The following is a 14899-nucleotide window of genomic DNA, read 5'->3' as shown; positions in this document are numbered from 1 at the left end:
ACTTTCGTAAACATGTGGGAATCTGAAGAAGCATCCTTAGGCATTATGCAAATCAATTGATTGTGTGGAGAAGGGAAATAAATCAAATGTTTTTCCATCTCATGTAAGAATAAAAGAGGATAATTTAATCATTAGGCCTGAGCGGTCAAATAACAATAATAACAAGCAAGCACAGTAGATCTGGCCAAAATGTGATCATCATACAATGTAACTTTCACTTAAAACTAATTTACACAATTAGTATACCCAAAATGAGACACAGGTCCCTGATAGTAATTATATTCTAACTGAAGCTGAGTATCAACTCTTAGACTTAGAGGTGGAATCTTTTTTTTTGGCACTCTCTCTCATCCAGGGACTGGGAAAGGTAAATTTCAGAAAATGTTAACACAGATCTCTCATTCATTCATTGCCTCTAAAGTGCCTGACGTAAATGGCTATAACTCTTTTGAAACATTTTAGCCTCTTGCTAATTTAGCATTGTTGACAGCAATCTGTACAAATAAGAATTATTGCTTTGTTTGATTTATTGTTATCTGAAATTACAGTTCATTACTTGTGAGTAGCATTAATCTTCCTTTAAAATGTAGTTGAAGAAACTCCTTACTTGGGATTTTTGACTGAACCAATATAAAAGTTCTTAGGCTAGTAAACAGATAAGCCAATGCCATGTTGTTTAAAAAAAAAAAAAAAACAGAACAAAAATCAAAGATTAAATCTGCCACCAAAAAAGGCTTTAATCTCTAACTTGAAGTTTGCTAAAATCTCCATCAAATGTAAGAGGTAATGACGAAACAACTAAGAAAAATCGGTAGCATGTAAATATAATTGTAACTTTGTCTCCCAAAATGGGATTCTTAGATCACAGACAGATAGGAATATAGCAGAAGAGTAGTTTGTCACAAGACTTCAGATACATTCCATTTCAACATCATTGGCTCCTTCTAGTAACTGTTGTTGATTAATGACTGTTCAATTAACTCTAGAGACGTGCCAAGGGAAAGTGTCTTGATTAACTAGGAGAAGTAATGGCTTTCTTTAGGTTGCCAGGTTTGAGTACCTTCCTGGAAGAAGTATCTCAGTGCTGTGTCACTGTCTTGGAAGCTGATGTAAAATACATTATTCTCAACGAATTACAGTCATTGTCAAGCCAACTAATAGCTGCATAATACTAACAGTGAACGTTTATACAGCACTATGCCAGCTACTTTCTAGGTGTTTTGCTTATATTAGCTCACTTAATCTTTAAACAAACCTATGAAGACCATGGATAGGTATGATTACTCTGATCTTCATTTTATAGTTGAGGAGACTGAGCATGAACAGATCAAGCAACTTGGCCAACATCACACAACTAATAAATGTTAGAGCTGGAAGTGAAACTCAGGCTGTCTAGAGCCAGAGGTGATTTCTCTTAACTACTCTGCCATCTTGCCTCTCTGCTCTCCCAGCTAGTTTATATCTCATGAGAGTTGCCAAGAAGAAAATGCTGCCATGCCTCGGTAGAAGCCAGTTACCAAGCAATGCTAGATGCATTCACATAGCCTTGTCATTTTGCTATATGATTTACTCAGTTAAATTCAGCAGAAAACGTATAATTCTCCTACAGATGGTTAAGCTGCATCCCTATCATTAATTTAACAAATACCCATTTATTTTGTAACTCTATCCATATAATAATAGAGCTTAGTGATACTGGTGTATGTTTGGAAAAGATGTAGAAACACTGATTCAAAATGGTGTTCTAAACACAAGAGTTCAATTTCTAGGACAGAAGTGTTTCATTTAAAGAATAGAGAAATAAAAAGTGATAAAAACCTGAGCATGGAAAGCAGATTGATGAGGAAGGCAGTTCTTAAGTGACTAAAAAGAAATAACATCTCTAATAGAAGGAAGATAATCCCAAATTTAAGAGTCCATTTTCTCTTTGAGTTCCGGGATCATTTCCTAGTCCAGTGAGTCGTTCCTACAATTTGTGAGATTTGTGATGAGTTGGCTGAGCTGGGGTAGATAGCTTGGCAGGTTGCCCTCGGTGTTGGCTTTACTAATGGAAACTGAGGAGGTAGAAGTAAGGAGAAGAAGGCACTAACAAAGAAACAAATAGAAAGAGCTCATTGACAGTCAGAGAGACCACTGAGTCTACACCAAAGACTTGGAATCTCAATTTAGTAACAAACAGATTTAGGAAAGAAGGAAGAAGCTTCGGTTATCTCTTGGTGCCTCTTCCATTGAGTGAAAACATGAACTAAGCTTGTCACTGGTACATGTCTACATCAACCTTAAAGAAATATTAGGAAAAGGACATGTCTGTTCATGTCTTCTCAAATTTATTTGCTGCAGTGTAAGAAAAGACTGGGAAGTTGCTAGGAAGAAAGAAGAAAATAATTTCTTTCCCCAAAGATGAAATGAGACAAAAGAACTATAGCTATTACTTAGTTTTCGAATTCTTAGGTTTTGATCGCTTTTACTAAGAAAGACTGTAAAAACCTACATATTGGGGTGAACTTTTTATTCCAATCTATTTTCTTTATCTTTTTACAATAAAGTAAATTTTCATTTAGTGTGTGGAAATAAAAACTAGAAAAAGAGAGGAAGAGTAGAGATATGTAAATCCATATACTCAAAAAAGTAGAGAATTGTAAATATTAATATTTCCATAGCAGTTCTTCTACAAACACAGGCATAGAACTACATGAACAATTGGATGTCATTTCTATGCAATAATATTTTTACTGTCATTTCTAAGTGATATCAAAAGTCTGAAAATGCCAGGTTGCAAAGCCCATGTAACAGGAACAGGTTAGCAACCTAAGAGAAGGCAGTGCCAAGTGCTGGATGTCTGTAAGATAGTTCATCATGAAAGCATTAGATGAAGTGTGTTCCCGGGCTATTGCAGACAACTGTCTGAAAAAAGCCATACTGAGAAAGTGCTTACTGTTCTTCTTTCTCCAGGAAGCATTTTCTCATTTTCAACTGTGGTCAGTTGTGTTAGAGTGACCTCAGACATCTCCCTGAAAGAAAGGAAAATCCTTTGTCATGGTCAAGTAACAGAATGTTACTCATTTCATGTGCAGGGAATGAAGAGAAAATAAAAGTGAAATCTCAGGCCAAAGAATTATGAAGAAATGGGTCTTAAGGTCAACTTCAAGGGGAAGGAATCTTTAAATAGAGTTGCAGAGAATTAGATGGTGGTTTTACCTGAGGAAGTTCACAAATACAGCACCTACCACCTTTTTTGCTGTTGGTCTTAAGATAGACACACACACACACATAACGTTAATGTTTAGGCTATTCTTTATGTGGCTTTGAGAGAAATTGGTGACTTTTTAAGGAAAAAAACCTGCTGACTGAATGTGTATAAAACATTTCCCACCATTCCCTGATACTCTTTGGCAATAAATTTTAATTGCACTAAAATTGAGTGCAGTTCAATAATATCTCTGAAAGGATGTGCAAGAAATGAGCCATCATGACTGCCTCTTGGGGTAGAATTTGGATAGCTGGTGAGTAGGATGGAAGGAATGTTACTTTATCCTAAATAAGTTTTTGTATAGTTTAAATGCTTTAAGGGCTGATTAGTTCAGTTAGCTATGGCATGATGCTAATAAATGCTTTATACCACATTCACACATTACCCACTGTGATCTATTATTTACTAAATAAATAAGTTAATTTTTTTTAAAGATTCAGTGTTATTCAGTGATTTAACAAATATTGGATATTGTGTATCTGGCCCTGTGCTTTGAGATGAGGCATCTCTGCCCTCCGGTCATTTAGTAGAAAAGATGGATGAAACATGAGATGACAAAGTGATAAACAGGGTTCAGATATTGTAATAGATATTGTGGCAGATATTGTAGCATTCTTTAAAATGAGATCATATTTGTATATACAGTGCTGTATCATACATGAGGTCTTCCTGTGTTGGTACTTTAGAGATTCTGCTGTATTATTAACAACCACACTTGGAGCCCTAGATGTGCCATGTGGAATAATTTTTTTTTAAACTGTGGCTTTTGATGAAGGCTAGATCTGGGTTCATATGCCAACTGTACTTAATCACTGTGTGAACCTAAATACAGTGTTTAGCTATTCTGAAGTTTCAGTTTCCTCATCTATCGTTATATGTATAACATATATTGTGGACACTTACATGGTGCCAAGCAGTGCTACAGTAAGCCAGGGAGGGAGGTATCTTTATCCTCATTTCATAGATGAGGAAACTGAAGGTCAGCCACAGTTGATGCACTTTGATCGTGTTTCAAACCCACCCTTCTGTCTCCAAGTTCATATTCTTACCCACCACAGTGTTCTGGGTGCTCATCTCTGCTCTCAGGAAATGTTCATCCTTGTTTTATCACAACAGTTAGCTAAGGATGCGCACTGACACGTCAACACAAGGTGTGGAAAGGAGAGATTGAATCGACAGTTCAGAACAAGGGTCACGCTTGAATCCTCGTGGTTGATTACATGTGAGTTGACAGAGAAAGTGGACTGCAGGTGAATCGTCCGATTTCTGGTTTGGATGCCTGAGTGGTAATGGCGGAATACAGGAAGAAGATGGGGGAAATAATAAGTTGAGTTTTGGATATATTGAGTTTGAGATGCAGGCTGCCACTGCAGTGGAGATATAGTGCAAGAGGCTCATAGAGATTTGGATGGTAGCCTTACCATCTCCAGGCCCAGTGAAGACAGGCTCTGTCTTTGAAGGTAAATGAATAATGGTCAGTGAATCAGGTTATTCTACTACATAAGCTACTCTGTAGGTGAGTCTATTCTGAGAGCAGTGTTAACTCTAGGGCCTTTCTTTATGACTAGAAGCAGTAATCTCCCAGAAATGCTCTAGTGGTATTCTGAGCCTCGGACATGTAACACAATATCCAGCTGAGTCAGTTCAGCTCAACAGGTTCATCGATGCGGTGAACCATCAGCTGCTGCACTGAAGTGACAGGTCTTGGGACCAAAGTAGCCAACTATTTGAGTTAGTGGCCCCCCTGCTGACACCTTCCACCTTACTAAGAGAAGGGCATCTCCTCTCCGCTTGAACAACAGGAATCCAAAGAATGGTGAACGGATTTCTGTTTCCTTCACCACTTCCTGGAAAAGAGAAGAAGAGAGAGAGCTTCCGGAAGTTTCGGGGAGGGTGGCTCCCAAGGCAGGCCCTCCCTCCCCTGATGTTACCAAAGCCCAGCTATTTGTGGTCACGCAACGGAGGCTCCCCGGGCAGAGGGCTGGAATGGAAGGGTTAGGCTTTCCGAGCTGAGAACCACAATGCCCTGTTCTAGAGAAATGACCCAGGGATTGAGTATTAGGGATTAGAGTCTGATTTTTTTTCCCTTTTTTTTAATCTGCTTTATCTTCTTCAGGGAACAGAACTACAGAAAACTTGTCAGGGACAGCAATAGCAAATAAGTGACTTGCGTTAGCTGACTTGATCCTAGCCCTCCTCCCACCCCACCTTCTCCGCAAGCGTTCCAGGGAGCTGCCTCCTGTCGTGGGGACAGAGTCCAGGACTGGAGAGGGGAGTGAATCAGAGCTATGGACTCTGGAGTCAGACACTTAGGTCTGTGTCCCACTTCTGCAACTGAGCCTGTTTCCTTGCTTGTAAAATAGAATAATTAAAACACCTCTCTGCCAAGATTTATATCCCAGTTCTGCCATTTACAATCGTGTAACCTTAAATCACTTCCTTAAATGCTTGGCAGGCAGAGTGTCTGTAGGAACTGTCCACGCTTTGCCTTTGGCTTCCCGTCTTTGCTATGGCATCAAGTGGAAATATGCACAGGTTTGATGATGCTATTTGGTCAGAGGATGGAGACCCAGGAATGGGTCTGGGAGCTGGAAGCAGAGAAGTCAGTCACCTGGTCTAGGTCTGGAAGTGGCTTCTGTTTCCTTGGCTAGAGAAAAGAGCCAAGAGAGTTGTAGGAAGAGACCTAATAGTTGTTAAGGCCTCTGAGAGCTGAGAGGAAAGCCTCAGAGTAAGTGACACCATCCTTATCTGTCCCTTATCTACCTGGCCTCTTGGGTCAAAGCAGAAAGCAATCTCCAGGCAACCGCTATCACAACTCAGCTTGCTCAATGTAGGGAGCACCTGACAGCTGAGGTCCCTCTCAGGAAAATGGGAAGTTGCTGGAAAAGTGGTTTCAATAAATGTTGTAACATACTCAGTAGCTCATTTTTGTTCCTAGCACTTGGGGGCCCATCAGAGAGTCCATCGTCTCCCTGATTTCTCCTTTTCTCCAGCATTTTGGTGTCTTCCTTGTTGTTTAGTCACTATGTCCAACTCTTTTGCAACCCCATGGACTGTGGCCTGTCCAGATCCTCAGTCCATGGGATCTTCCAGGCAAGAATACTGGAGTGGATTGCCGTTTCCTCCAAGGGTTCTTCTTGACCCAAGGAGCAAACCATGTCTTCTTCATTGGCTGGCAGATTCTTTACCACTGAGCCACCAAGGAAGCCCATTTTTAGTGTCTACTCTTCATTAACTGTCACCCCCCATCGGAGTGGGGGCAGGAAAGATGAGGGGTTCTGGAAACTTGGAGAAACTGTTGCTGGTTTCTAACAGAGCTGGTAGAGGTTGTTTTGAAGTAGAGGTAAGGCTTAATGTTGTTCTAAGATTATCTCTAGGTTCTATTTTCTTTCTGTTAAATCAGATAATGAGAAAACTGAGCAGGCAATTTCAAATCTGTTTCTCTTAAAAGTAGGCCATCAAATAAGTAGGTATGTTCAGAACAATTACCTGCAATAATAATAGTACCTTCCATTTTTCTGTGTCACTTTACAGAGTACTTTCTCTTTGCCCTCTATAGCAATGTTAGTCCATGGCCAGTTCATCCCCTCTTCTGATTAGTATCTGGGAATGTCTGGAACACAGCTAAGAAAGTGCTAAGACTCTAAAGGTCCTGCTTACAGACCCTGCTGTGCCATCAGCTCCCCTTATGATTTTTAAAGATTTTTATTTATTCTATTTTTGGCGGTGCTTGGTCTTCATTGCTTCATGTGGCTACTCTAGTGGCAGGGTGCAGGCTTCTCATTGCAGTGCTCATCCTGCTGGGGAGCATGGACTTTAGACCTGTGGGCTCAGTAGTTGGGGCCCACAGGTTTGGTTGCTCTGTGGCATGTGGACTCCTCCCAGACCCGGGATCGAACCCATGTCCCCTGCATTGGCAGGAGATTCTTAACCACTGGACCTCCAGGGAAGTCCTCCCTTTATGATTTAAGACAAATCTCTGGTCCTCACAAATTCTCATCATGCGTGCATGCTAAGTCACTTCAGTCATGTCCAACTCTTTGCGACCCTACAAACTGTAGCCTGCCAGGCTCCTCCATCCATGGAGATTCTCCAGGCAAGAATACTGGAGTGGGTTACCATGCCCTTCTCCAGTGGATCTTCCCCACCCAGGGATCGAAGCTGCATTTCTTACATCTCCTGCATTACCAGGTGGGTTCTTTACCCCTAGCACCACCATCAGCAAAATACATTTGGACTAATGTCTGCTGCCAGCTCCAAAATTCTGTCATATAAAGTCTAATTTGCCTTCCTCTAAAGCTATATATGAAATAAGATACAAGAGTGTTTGCAGCTCATGACGCTGTACCATTGCAGGGACCTTTTTCCTGAACTCATGATCTCCCAACCCATTTGAGCCAGTCTCTCTAAACTAACAAGCAGCTGCCTCCTCTTGCTTTGCATTCTTGGCTGTCAAGTTCCTGACTCTGGGTAATGGCCAGTGTTTCCTAAGCAATGTTCAAGGACACACGTGAGGCATACCTCTTCTGGAGTCACTTCCAACCTTCTGTCTTCTGCTGACCTATCATAGGTCCGAGAACAAAAATTTCGGGTCTCTGATTTTGCTGTAGAGTAAACAAGGTTGTGAAGAGCCTACACTGTTTGGAAGAGGCAACTGGAATTTAAGCCCCGTCTTTCCCGAGCTGTACATTCCAGGTGTTAGAGTTCTTGATATTTATGGAACACTGGGCTGGCATCATTCATCAGGTATTTGATCTGGCAGCGAGGTGAGCTGTATCATTGCTGTGAGATGTGGAAACACAGAGCGCACTCCAGCACACAAAGTATTGCCATTGTACTGACTGGGGATAAAAATTACGAGTTTTTTGTCAAGCTTCAGTGCAATCAAAGCAGCCCAGAGCAGATTCCCTAGACCAAGAATATTCCCATCACTAGGCCCAATCAAAAATGTGCTCAAATGGTTTTGAAAGCAAAAAGAAAAAAATAAAACCCCCAAAACTAGGTAAAGAAAGATACACCCTGGCTGAATTAAGGCAAGGTTTCCTCTTTGTAGCTTATCAAAGAGTTGAAGGTAAATTTAGGAGCAGCGAGTTGAAAGGCACACTTGAATTTTGAATTTCAAGACTGAGTCCCTGTCTCCTGAGAGGACAGCATCATTCTTCTTGGCCCCAAAGAGACTTCTCCAGTTCTCCAGCAATGATTCCAGGCCACACACTGCTGTCTCTTCTCAGAGAGAAAATAGCGGGCTATTAATGACAGACTTTCTATTCAGAATCTTGTAAGACGAAGCTCATTTGTCCCTAATGAGAGTAGAGATGGGCAATTACTGCCCTTCTCACCCTGAAAAGATGGCCTCTGCGTTTAGATCCATTGCATCTTTGCAAATTCCATCTTTAAAGCAAGAAAGGCAAAACCCCAGAGATCCATGTGTTTGTTGCTGTCTTCTTCGTGTTGATGAACGTGAAGACAAAGACATCAAGAAAGAAATTATGTCTTTGAAGAGATGCCTATGACCCTAGTTGGTTTTTTTTTTCTCTTATTTATTTACTTTTGTCTTAGATTTGCTTTTTTAAGGCAAAGAAAGCAGTCCTGTACTAAAACTGAGACTCAGTAAACTTGCCAGGGCTTTGTAATTTCTGGTATTGGGATGCTTTACACAGCATGGTGGATGAGGAAAGAGCATCCTTTGCTGAGTTGTTGAGTCTCTGAGTCTTCAGCTCTGGGGTACTTGTAACTCCAGCTAATTAGGTAAATCAGCACATGAGCCTCAGATGACTGAGTTCAAAGTTTTTTCAGAGTCATTTCCTTGTCTCCAGAAAAAGAGTCTTTTGGTCAGAAAGTGATCCACTCAACCATAAGTCTGAGCACAACTAGTGTCTCCTCTCCCCGTGACCCAAGTTAAGTAAATTCATTATTAAAACAGATTGAGGACAAGCCAACCCAGACCCAGAATGACTTTTTAGAAAGATCCGGGTATCTAGCAGAAAATACGTAAAATAGAATTCCATCAGATTGCTTTTTGTAGTTGTGGACCATTTTTGTGTGTGTATTTTGTTATTTAACTTATGAAATAAATCACACTGCCCCAAATCAAAAAGAACAGAAGTGAAATGAAAGTGCCACAGCCACCAAAACCCTCCCCCAGGGATCTAATTTGCTTTGTTATCAGTTTCCTCAGTGTATTTAGAGTGATTTTATGAGCATAAAAATAAATTCATATTGATTTTTTTTTTTTTTGGTCTTTTCCAAATAGTAGCATAGTATATATAGCCCACTTCATACTTTGCTTTTTTTCACTTTGCAACATTCTTTGGATGTCATTCCTTACTGGCACATAAAGAGCCTCCATTCTCTCAGGCCTGCATTGTATGGGCAAATTATAATTTATTTAAACAATCCCCAATGTAAAGGTTGTTTCCAGCTCTTCGAAATCATTTTTCAAATGGTATAATGAATTATCTTGGATGAAAGTTATTTCACCTTAGTAAAGTATGTCTATAGAATACATCCTTTAAAGTGAAATTGCTGACACTAAGGATATATGCATGTGTGATTTTGATAAATAGGTTAACTTACACCTCATAGAGGTTGTTGTCATTTACTCTTTCAAATTGTGAGATTTGAAAGTTTGTCCCAATGGGACTGCTGCCACAGGTAAAGATGGGTGGACTTTGTAGTTTATGTGGACTGGCAAGCATGTGACACATAGCAAAGGCATAGGAGGAACTTGGAAAATTTTAAATATATTTTATTTTCGGTTTCTGCTCACAACTATATATGTACATGTGCTGTGCTTAGTCGCTCAGTCATGTCCGACTCTTTGCAACCCTTTGACCTGTAACCTGCCAGGCTCTTCTGTCCATGGGGATTCTCCAGGCAAAAATACTGAAGTGGGTTGCCATGCCCTCCTCCAGGGGATCTTCCCAACCTAGGGATTGAACCCAGGTCTCACACACTGCAGGCAGATTCTTTACCATCTGAGCCACTAGGGAAGCATACATGTATATAGTTATGTAATTATAAAATATACTATATATAGTTATAAAATATAATATATGTTTAAACCAGAAATAAAGGCAACAGATTCTGGTGATTATAGTTACTATTTCTAAAATAAAGACTTTTTTTAAAAAGACAATGGATTGGACATTTAAGAGCTCTGTAGAATTATTTATAAATCACATTACCATTTTGCATAGCCTGTGTTACTGCAATTTGAAGAAGAAAGTCACACCGCATTGAAAGCCACTCTGCTGTCCCTGGGACATTCTGTGCTCACTATGCCATTTTGTTAATATTTATTGAGTCCTACTATGTGTCAGGAACTGTGACACGAGTGGATCATCTGGTGATAAATAAATATTAGTCTCTGTCTTAAAAAAGAAGGAGAAAACCCCAGGTTTTTCAGAACTCCAGGGTTCTTGTGATTCGCTTGGGTCCCAGGGCTGCACGCCATGTGGATTTGAGCCTGCGTCTGTACCCCGCCTGCTGTCAGTCACCCACGGCTGGTTATCTGGGCACCGTTGGTGGAACAAGGCTGGAACAGGTATTTCCCACCTCCAGCGACAGGAAATACCAAAGGACAAAACAATGAGCCAAGCCTGGGCCCAAATCTCTGAAGGATGTGGGAACTGAGGAGGGGGGAGGGTTGAAAGGTTGACTCAACACGGGGCAGCTTCTCACCAGGAAATGCCTGCAAGTTTGGGCTGAAACAAAAGGCCAGGGAGCTGCAGACCCCCCACCCCCCCACCCCCAGCAGGTAAATTCTCCATTTTTGCCTTGGAGTCTTTATAAAAATGAGTTAATGATGCTTTATGTCCAGCAGCTTCCTCAAGCTGACATGAGACCGGCCTTTAACATCTCCAAATGGATTGGCCACAGTCTAACAGATTTCCAAAACAGAAACTTTTATTCAGTCTCTCAACCTGTTGCATACCTGCCATAATAGCTATAATGGCCAAATTGATAAAGTATTTTATGACTTACAAGTTTCGTGTGCATTATCAAGGACTTTAGAATTCATTAGAAGAAACAAGATGAATTCATAAAGAAGCTAAGATAATGCTCAGGACATTTAGCTGAGAATATTACAGTTTAAGAAGATCTTAGATACTGGCTTTCTGATCTAGTTCTCCCACTTTTCAGATTAACGAAGAGGGCAAGGAGAGCAAAGAGATTATGTGACTTGAAGGTAGGAGCTGTGGAAATAGGAAGATCCAAGGCTATAACCCTATTTTGCCAACATCTCTTACTGGCTGTGTAATCCTGGGCAGACAGCTTATTCTTTCTAGGGTTCAGTCCCCTTATCTATACAGTGGTGATTCTAAGTCCTATATGTCTGCTATGATGATTCAGTCATTTAAGTGAAGTGTCTACTTGCATAATTTACTAACAGCATCTGACTTTCAGTCCATGATCTTGCTATTGCATCACACCTGCTGCTCTTCACACTCAAAAAATAAAAATAAAAACAACCTGCCTTGTCAGAGTATTAAAGATTGAGAGCTACCATGCCTAGTTTGTGAATCTAGAAGCCTAAGCGTACGAGAAATCATAGTTCAATCAAGAACCGGTTTCCCAAATCATGAGAGAAACCACGGTTTGGCAGACAGGAGATGTCTCTAAGGGCAGGCTCCTATGTTCACACAGCACAGTAAGGAATCAGATTCACTGTGGAGCTAAGTCATTCTTCTGTTCAGGAAATTGTTCAACAGCAGCTGGAGGCCAGGCCTAGAGACTTTACAGGTCAGACAAACCATTAATCACCCTGTGAAGCTTGCTTGTTGGTGTGGTGGAAACTTATCTTGCTTTTAGCCAATAGATTATGGCAAAGGTGACGGATACCACTCCTGTGATTTTATTACATCACACATTGTTGTTGTTTAGTTGCTAAGTCATGCCTGACTCTTTTTTGACCTCATGGACTGTAGCCCACCAGTGTCCTCTTTCCATGGGATTTCCCAGGCAAGAATACTGGAGTAGGTTGCCTTTTCCTTCTTGAGGGGGTCTTCACAACCCAGGGATCGAACCTGCATCTCCTGGGTCTCCTGCATTGGCAAGTGGATTCTTTACCACTGAGCCACTCGGGAAGCCCACATCATACTTTGGATTGTTGTAAACTTGAGGCAAAGTAGTGCTAGGTTTTTGTTTGTGTGTGTGTTTGGGTTTGGTTCGGTTTCGCTTTGCTACAAAAGTGGAAAGACCGTAGCTGGGAAACAGCAGCATTTGGTACATAAAACCATTGGTGCACTATCAACTTTTGTTGTTACTGTTACGTCCTTGAATCATTTTACAGACAGCATGGTCTTTCTGGCTAAAGACCTACAGGCCAAGCCTTTTCTTGGTAGGAGTTTGAATGAGCTTGACTGGTTTGCAATGTAAATGCTCGAAGAGCTAGTTGGCTCATCTTGGGTGGGCTTTTGGTAGTTTTCTTACAGCTGGCCTCAGAATGTGAGGTCCTCCTCTCAAGATCAATGCTACTGTCACCTTTAAATTCTCTTGACATCTGAGCCTTTAGAGGACATCATCTCTTTCTGAGAATTTTGCACTGTAAGTAATAATTCTAGAAGGCTTTCTACCAACTCTCCAAACAGAGTTTGGAGATAGGACAGGAATCTTAGTAAAACTTTTATTTCAAACTCCAACATCCACCAAAACTTAAGTTGGGTGACTTGATCTAGTTTACTTCTGATTGTGCCTCGTTCTTTTACTTTTAAATATGTTCTGACTTCTTAATGTTTTCAATAATTTTTTCAGATTAGATATGGACCAAATTCTTTAAAAAGGTCTTCAGCTTTTACTTGTGTGTATTTAGCCTTCAAAAGCGAGCTGAGAATGTGTTCTTTCTGAGGCACCAGGGTACACTTTGTGTCTTAGTGTAGAAAGTGAAGTGATATTTAATCTTCCAAAGAAGTATTTGTTATATAGACTCCCTAGGGAGAACAGTGAGCCCCTGAAGGACTCCCTTCTTGTGCTTTACACGTTAAGAGAAAGAGTTGAATATTTTTGAAAATGCATCTTTGTTCATAGCAATTAACTATCTATAGTTAGTTTTCATCCCTGTAAACATTTTTGCTAATGTATTTCCTAGATTCTAGAAATCTTGTTAAAATACCAAAACAGGAGTGCTATAAGCCTACTGGCTGAGAATGAGTGATCTTGACGTTTCCCATGACATCTGTGTATTACATAGTGTCACCAAGATGCCAACTTTGCAAACTTTGCTTTAGGTCTGACCAGTCCTGTTAGGAAGTTCTTCTGGTTTTTATTGTTATTTCTGCAGAGTAATCAATAATAAAGTGTCTGTTCTTTTGCGCTAAAGATCTGGTGGCCAGAAAGGTCTCTATTAATTCTGGGAATATGGATCAATGTGCTTAAGTAAGTGCCCGCTAATGGAACCCAGCTCTGCAGAGGCATTGAGCTGCTTTACCGAAGGGAAACAGGCTCCCCTATCCCTCTCCTGCTAACAAGTCAGAAGGACGGTGGAGAGGGCACTGAGACATCTATGCATCAGGCTGTGAGAACATGTTTCAGAGAGGGCTTCATTTCTGTGATCAGAAATCTGAATTGCTTACCCCCCAAAAGCCATCTTTGCATGCAGACCATTTCCTCTTGATTTTGATGTTGATCGCTGGCTAACCTCATCACTCTGGCTTTACCTCTAACTGCCTGTTCCAGCAGAAAGCTGAAAAAAAAATTGTCTTTTGTTTTTTCATGTAACAAATGAATTGAAAACAGCTAGATGTTAACTTCGTTAATTCAATGAAATCTGTCCTCAACTTAAGCTCCATATTTAACCTAATTAGTTAACCTAATTCAAAATAGAATGAAAAGGTAGATAAAATATTGCCCTTAAAGTAGTGTCATGACTATTTTTTTAACACCAAAAAAATTTTGTATTGGGGTATAGCCGATTAACAATGTTGTGATAGTTTCAGTTGAACAGCAAAAGTACTCAGCCATATAGACACATGTATCCATTCTCCCCCAAACCCTCCAGTGACATGACTGTTGAGAGGCCCTGAGTACAGCGTAGTGGGTGATGATCTGGGCTGTGAAGTTGGGTGTGAAGTCCAGCTCAGTCACTCAACTGACCTTGAAGAACTTGACCACTCATAAGGTGATCTACCTACACAGGTTTGTGGTTTTGGCAGTTTACCGACCTTGTCGATGACCGGTTCTTCATCTGAAATATAGGTAGTGCTAGTCTTGGTCTCCATGGTATCTGTGCTTGTGAGAACGTGGCATCTTGCACGTGCTAAAGTCTGATATCATTAAGCGAGAGAATCTGAAGTATGTTTCTTTTCATGTCTTTCCTACCTTTGTGTACTGATGGTTTCCAAGGATTAAAATATGTGCCCTGGAAGGAAAAGGCAAGCTACTTTAATGAATAAATTCTATTTAAGTTTAGTTAAATCTATGAAAAAGGACTTGGTGTAACCATTTTAAAAAGTGACTTGATACTAGTAACCATACAGTAGGACCCTCAGCAAGTCAGAGGACCTGTGGAAGGTTCCAAGATGTGCTGGGTACCTCTACAGCATCTTCAGCAGATCAAAGCTTAGTACTCAGTTGCTTCTATGATTTAGAGATGCTTGAAGACCCAGAGGTCAGGTGCATTTGAGAACTGTCTTTAGGCAGGCTAAATGG

At 40.6% G+C, this 14899-nt stretch overlaps 1 protein-coding gene across 1 annotated transcript in view; it reads left to right on the top strand.

The window, feature by feature from the left end:
* The window catches only part of SLC1A3 (solute carrier family 1 member 3), a 79220-nt gene that overhangs the window by 2214 nt on the left and 62107 nt on the right, over positions 1-14899 (top strand). The gene's annotated exons all lie outside the window — the stretch shown is intronic.

The sequence above is a fragment of the Cervus elaphus genome, chromosome 25 (assembly GCF_910594005.1).
Source record: "Cervus elaphus chromosome 25, mCerEla1.1, whole genome shotgun sequence".
NCBI classification, from domain to species: domain Eukaryota; kingdom Metazoa; phylum Chordata; class Mammalia; order Artiodactyla; family Cervidae; genus Cervus; species Cervus elaphus.
Note: the sequence above shows the minus strand (reverse complement) of the source record. Positions and strands in the feature narration are given on the sequence as shown.